Here is a 7,436-nt window from a genome sequence, read left to right on the forward strand (position 1 = left end):
CTTCAGGAAAGCTGATAAACTTCCAATTTTCATTTTGGGAGAACTATCTCTTTAAATTTTCACGAGCTCTGATGACCCCGCCCCTCTCTTCCGAGCTACTCTCTGAGAGACTTTATTTTAGCCACATTCATAGTGAAACTTGCTAATTACTAAATTATTAGGAAAGGCGATTTGCAAAGATTCATTAAAAGATATTACTCACTTCTGTAGGTGAAGCTGGATCATGAATGATTCGCACGAACATAAACGCGTTTAGGTAGATCAAGGGTGCATTCCCTTCAGAACCAAATGTAAGTTAATCGTCTGCATTTTTAGTGGCTCAGATGTCGGATGTAAATGACTACTGCTAATGTTCATTATCAGTGTTGGGGAAAGTTACTTTTAAAAGTAATGCATTACCTAGAAAAGTAACTATTTACATTACTTAGTTACTTTTTATGGAAAGTAATGCGTTATGTTACTTTTGTGTTACTTTTGCGTTACTTTTTAAATATGAGCAAGGCTTGATTGTTTGTTTTTAATATAAGAAGTTCTAGCAAATGTAAAAGCTCTTTCACACCAAAAAGTGTAATGAGTAAACCTGAAGGCTGAAGGAAAAGTAAATTCATGAAATGTCAGCAGCAAAGACATTGGTTAATAAAATGGGATTAGATACATTTGTATTATTTTACATATTTCTCCCAACATGGGGACTGGAGACTTGTCAGTCTCAATAAATGAGAAAACAAAGTAACTGGCGTTACTTTTTTGAAAAAGTAACTCAGATATTTTCTTGTAAATTAAAAAAGTAATGCACTACTTTACTAGTTACTTGAAAAAAATAATCTGATTACTTAACTCACATTACTTGTAATGCGCTACCCCCAACACTGTTCATTATAACATCCAACAAAACACCACAATCGCTTAGGAGTCATGCTTGTCTGCATCTCGGACAGATCATGGCTCACTCAGAGTGGGTCTGAGGTAAGACACCAGACCAGTCTGTGTGAAACGTTGCTGTCCATCAAACTATAGTGGGAGGGGCCTCCGACTGCGTGACAGCTCGATTAGAGAAAGGGGAAAACATTTAACGAGATTACAAAAAACCACTAGGTGGATTTTTAACATTATAGGGTGGTTGTGTACACACATTTCAGTTTAAACAACTTGTAAAAGTGCATGTGGCATTATATGACCCCTTTAACAAGTATAACACAGATAAAGAACTTTGCTCCCTTGAAAATTGATTCTGACTTCAAAGTATGGGCCCTAAAGCAATTGTAATATGTCCACCAATTATTTGAAGGGTATTCACTTAAAACATTTGAACAACTTGCTACTGAATTCGCTCTCCCTAGGACTGATTTTTCCCAAGTGGGGGCTTTCCCTCGAGTAGCAGGACTGTATTGACGTGGCCAGACCGATTTTGGGTGTGGGTCCTTGCAAAATCTACAAACAAGAGCAAATTTACATTGAGGAAAAGAACACAGATTCATTAAAGCTACTATATTACATTATTACATAGATCAGTGGTTCCCAATCCTGGTCCTGGAGAACCCCCAACACTGCACGTTTTTGATGTCTCTTTTATCTGACACACAAGTTTGAGTTCTTGGTGTCTTTGCACCCGCTTCAAATGTTATCACTCGATTGAATGGGCGTTATCAGTGGTTATCAGCTCATAGATATGGGCCAGGAGGGGCCTACTGCGCCTACTAGTAGGCTCAGAAAGCTGTTATCATCCATCCACATGGTTAATCACCCACAAATATACAAGAGAAGACTCCAGATCCAAGCCAAGAGGAATCCAGCTCACCGGTAATCGGAAGTCTACTGGATGATGCGGCAACGTTGCAATATTTCCAGCTTAATATTTTCAGGTAAGACTATTAAAATTATAAAACTGAGCATTTAAACTGTTATTAATTAGTCAATAAGCGAAAACAATGTAGAAAATGCAGTTTAAAGGTGGCGTGAAGTGAGTGTTGGCATGAGATAACCGTGTTGCAATTGTGTTTGCAAACATTATATATTACGTTATTAGTCTATCGTTACGTTGCATGCTTTATGTGAGCATTAACATTGCTAATTAGAAAGGTTTCATGTCTGAAGCTTTTCTGTTTTGTGTCTGAAGCTAATGGGGAAATTTCGTTTAATAGTTAAGCGCAAAGTAAACCTGTAAAAATGACCTTTTCCACACTGTAAGACAGTGGCTTATTGCATATATTGTGTATCTCCTCCTTGACGCTTGACTGAAGCTATGTCATACTCATGATGAGTGAAATATTCAAACCAAAGACGTATTTTACCTCTGTTTGGAAACCTTGGGATCTTGACTAGAATGTAAAATAAAGTTCTGTGGGTTTGAACAAAGCTTGGCTCCATTTGATCCCACATGAGGAAGCTTAGGGTAATACATTAATTTTAATCAGGCTGCTGCTCTACTAGCACACCTGTCACCTGTGTGTCTATCTATCTATCTATCTGTCTGTCTGTCTTCTCAGGCACCAAATACATATCCCTCATCTGCATCCCCTGTTCACCGAAGTATTTTTCTGTCTTTTAGGCTGTGATAAGAAGTAGGGGTTGTACTGTGCTTTATGTAATAATTGCCAAATATTTTGATTTCAGAAATGAGAAAAGCAGTTAAGAGTGCATGCTTCAGGAGCGTTAAGATTAAGGTGGTGAGAAGGTGTTTCGCTGGCCCTGCAAAGGTTTCTTACCTTAGTCAAGGTCTTCCCCAGCCCAACTCCAAACAGACCCACCCTTCCATGTCTTATACATCTCAACAGGCTGATGTGGCACCAAGCTGTAGTTCATGTTCTAAAACTGCATACAGTAAGGCAAAGAAGAGAGAGCTTTATGCCTGGGATGCAGTCAAGGATGACATGCTTAAGGTGTCGTTTGAATGTTCAGCACCAATCACTACCCAATGTGTTGTCTGCCTAGAACATGCTGGTTATAGGTGCATTGAGTGCAGCTCCACTGCATTGTTTTGTGAGGCTTGTCTGAAGAGGACTCACAGAAATTCACTGCATCTTCCTGATAAGTGGAATGTACAGTCATACATACAGACAGCAAACTCACAGTAATTTCAACAGATTCATTAGATTCTTCAAATTGTTTTACCACTATGTAATATCAACTGTTAGTGTCTCGAGTTTGTTGTTTAGAAAACATTGTTAGAGCTATCAATCATTCTTACAGAATGCCTACTATGAGCCATCCTCCCTGGGGTTATTCCTATATCTACCTGAAGGTCATAGCACCCATACTGTGTACACAAAGGACATGAAGGTCATTTTCAGCACAGGTTTGTCATTTTACATGATACAAAATCTTAATGTATTTAATTTTCTTGACAGGTTAAGGAATCCAATCCTATTACATGTGGAATAATGATTTCCTATAAGGAATTAATCAAATTTGTGTTACATTTCTAATTTGTGCCTGTTCGTGATTCCAATAATAACAAACATTCCCCCAGTTTCACAGACAAGGCTCTATCTAGTCTTAGACTAAAATGCATGTTAAACTGTTTTAACAGAACGCAACTTGTATTGGTCTATCTTAAAATATGTCCGTTTCATTGTTGTGTCTCAAGATCAAACAGTTAATGTTTTTTCTGAAAACGGACCATTAAGTTATAGGTGACACATTCAAGTGATTTAGTCTATGTTGATATGGTAGTCTCTATAGGAGTACTTGGTTATGTTTTTATTTTATTTCCCTCTTTTTATTCGGCAGGATGACTCCGCACCATCACAGTCAATATGTGTGCATGTGAACCAGAAACCTGCACATTGCTAAGGTATGGGCTCTGGCCAGCAACAGCCGACAAGCCCCAGACAGTAAGTCAGTTTGCAGATGTCAGTTTGAAGTCTTGTCTGTGAAGTGAACATTTCAGTTACTATTATGGAACACTGACCATATAGATGTGAAAAATACACCTTCTTTCTTGATTTTACTACATTAATTATCACAATTAAAAGTAAACATTTATGGAACCATCTAGGATTGTACAGTTGCATGCAAAAGTATTCTTGATATTTTTCTATAAAATAACAACTTCTGAGTGAACCACCATCATCACCACATGTTAGCATACAAAATAGTAATGTTTTCACTGATTGCTGCTTATACCATAGGTTAACACACTCTACAGAGCCCTGGTAGGGGAATCCATATCCCATTTTAGGCATCACCACGTCCGACAAAGAAGTTTGGTAGATATTTGCCCACAATTAGATGATGGGACCATATGCCCAGCATGTCCAAAGGTTGGTTCTAGTTTCAGCGTGGTTCTTGTTTGATAAGTTCTTGTTTGATTAGCCACTGTATTTACCATGACCTGATGGCATTGAAATGATATCTGCAATGTTAGTTAATTTTTGTATAAAGTATTATAATAAAATAGTAATAGTATAAATGTATAAACCTGGTGCAGGTACAAAACCAGAATTACTGTAAGTGTTTGTTTTCCAGGCAGATGGAGATATGATTGTGACATTGGATGCCAACTTTGGCCTTGTGAGGAAGCAAAGCTCAGGGACAAGTGCGGTTGAGCCTTTACATGGAACCCGCATGTTTTTTGATGAAAAGGATGTAGAGGAATACCTGCTATCACATCTTGACAGCTCAAAGCCTCACAAGGTTAGTCATAGATTTAGTCCATGAAATATTTACTTTACTTGTGAAATCATTATTCCTCCCATAAATCTATGTTTTCCTTAAATCTTTAGGACTGCAGTAACTTCAAGGCTGGCAACGTGCTGAGGTCACAAAAACAAGCAAAGAAACTTGATGTTACAGTGTGTTTGGAGCCCCCTGTCATCATGAAATGCCCCTAATGTTTGTCAACATGAGCCAAGGAGAACGACAAGTCTATGCCACAGTAGTGACATCTCTGACTAATGACCCAGTGTTCCAGAATGATAATTCCCCGTTTGATTCTGCCTATTCATAAAATGCTTAGAATAGAATCACCAAATATTTTTCAGTCACCAAATATGAACCTCATGGAATGTATATGGGAGATTCCAAAATATTACAAAATTTTACCACCATTCTATAATCTTCACTAATATAAGAAAACATAAAAAATGTTTGGATAATTTTGAGTGCACTTATTGAGTATTATTAAAGGGTTAGTTCAGCCAAATATTAAAATTATGTCATTAATGACTCACCCTCATGTCGTTCCAAACCCGTAAGACCTCCGTTCATCTTCGGAACACAGTTTAAGATATTTTAGATTTAGTCCGAGAGCTTTCAGTCCCTCCATTGAGAATGTATGTACGGTATACTGTCCACGTCCAGAAAGGTAATAAAAACATCATCAAAGTAGTCCATGTGACATCAGAGGGTCCGTTAGAATATATTGAAGCATCGAAAATACATTTCGGTCCAAAAATAACAAAAATTATGACTTTATTCCGCTCTATTCTCTTCCGGGTCTGTTGTGAACGCGACTGCTGTGACTGTTGACGTACGACGCTGCTGACGTGTTATCTTTGTTATTGGGCGCACCAGAAAACACGTCAGCAGCGTCGTACGTCAACAGTCGCAGCAGTCGCGTTCACAACAGACCCGGAAGAGAAGAAAAAGCGGAATAAAGTCGTAATTCTTTTTATTTTTGGAACAAAATGTATTTTCGATGCTTCAATAAATTCCAACGGACCCTCTGATGTCACATGGACTACTTTGATGATGTTTTTATTACCTTTCTGGACGTGGACAGTATACCGTACATACATTTTCAATGGAGGGACAGAAAGCTCTAGGACTAAATCTAAAATATCTTAAACTGTGTTCTGAAGATGAACGGAGGTCTTACGGGTTTGGAACGACATGAGGGTGAGTCATTAATGACATAATTTTAATATTTGGGTGAACTAACCCTTTAAGGTATTGAACTTGATGCTGGAGATTCTTTGTATAATTCATTTTTAATTTTCTTCAGTATAAAGTGTCATCAATCAGATTTTTGTGTTGAAATAGATTAGCCTATCCCCTGTATGTCATCGATGAGCTACTTCAAAGCTGTGAGGACAAGAACATACACCTGCGAGTAGTCTATGATATTGCCTGTGTTGTTGCCTCACATTTGCATGTAAGTACTTTTTTTTCTGTGTAAAACTGAAATATTGTTTTGAGAAAAGACCATGACACATTAACTCAAAATTATGCCATACGGTGTTCAATCAGAAATCAGGGGAGGGCATACCACACAACCTCTCCTTGGCCGTGCCAGCATTTCACGTTTATGGACACAAATTGCCCTGCCAGGTAATTAATTGACTTTATAGAGACATCAGGACCTGTGTCACACATCATTCACTCCCTGTTTGGCCTCCATTTTCCTGTCCATCAACTGAAATTAAGTAGATATGCCTAAAAGTAATCTTTAATCTAACATTTCTCCCACCTGGTGTTTGTCTTGTTTCAGAGATGCACCGTTTAGGATAATACAATAGAAACCGTTTATCTCACATCTGTCTGGGTCAACATAATCACTATAAGCAGATGATTGTTTTTCTTTATTTTTTATGCAGAATACTATCTAATTTGTATAATTATGAATGTAAATTAATAAGATGAACAGCTTCACTATTTTTACTGACTTAAAGATAAAAATAATATAAGCTGCGCCAAGGCCCTCTCCTGGTCAGGGTGAAAGCATTACACTCCACTCACTTAACATACAGTAGGCCTACCTGCTGCTGTGAGAGAACAGGGACGATAATTACGCCCCATTAAAGTCCCAAAAAAGTCAGCAGAGCAGGAAATAACTCAGTAGACCACAGCAGTGTGAGTAGAGGTAAACATCACATGACGTGCAACTGCGCACAGCAAGTGTATGAACACACACACACCAAACACAATATGAACTTGGTAAGCGGACTACTTGATTACTATAAACAAATTATCTACACATCATTTCTATAGAAATGATTCTGTCCCAAGCTTTTTGATCTATATAAGTGGTTGATCACTGTAACCGTGATCACTATAAGCAGTTTCCACTGTAGTAGGATCATGCTCAGTGTCAGTGTCTGATATTCTACCACTTTGCTTTAATCACAGATCAAGTGCAGCACCAGACGGCTCGACAGGTTTGGGCTCACAGAGGGGGAAGGAATGGAAAGGCTGTGGAAGATTTGCCAGAGTCACAAAGGAGATGACTCCATCTCACCGCCTTGACCTGCTGACTGATGCCCTTTTGTATTATGGACAGAGGAAATCAACTGACCTAGGTTTGTCCACTGCTGTATAACCTGTCAAAATTCTGTGCTGGTAGTTCACTGTTTATCCACCTTTTTCCTCAACGCGGAAGTAAGCCTATGGGTGAGACTTCCGTTTCATTAGCCGCTGTAGATGAATAACGAGGAGAATAACAACATGCAGTAAATGGTAAAACTGTTTGCAGTACAAACCAGTGTGTCCTTAATTAT

This window comes from Cyprinus carpio, chromosome B4 (genome assembly GCF_018340385.1).
Source record: "Cyprinus carpio isolate SPL01 chromosome B4, ASM1834038v1, whole genome shotgun sequence".
Classification (NCBI taxonomy): Eukaryota; Metazoa; Chordata; class Actinopteri; order Cypriniformes; family Cyprinidae; genus Cyprinus; species Cyprinus carpio.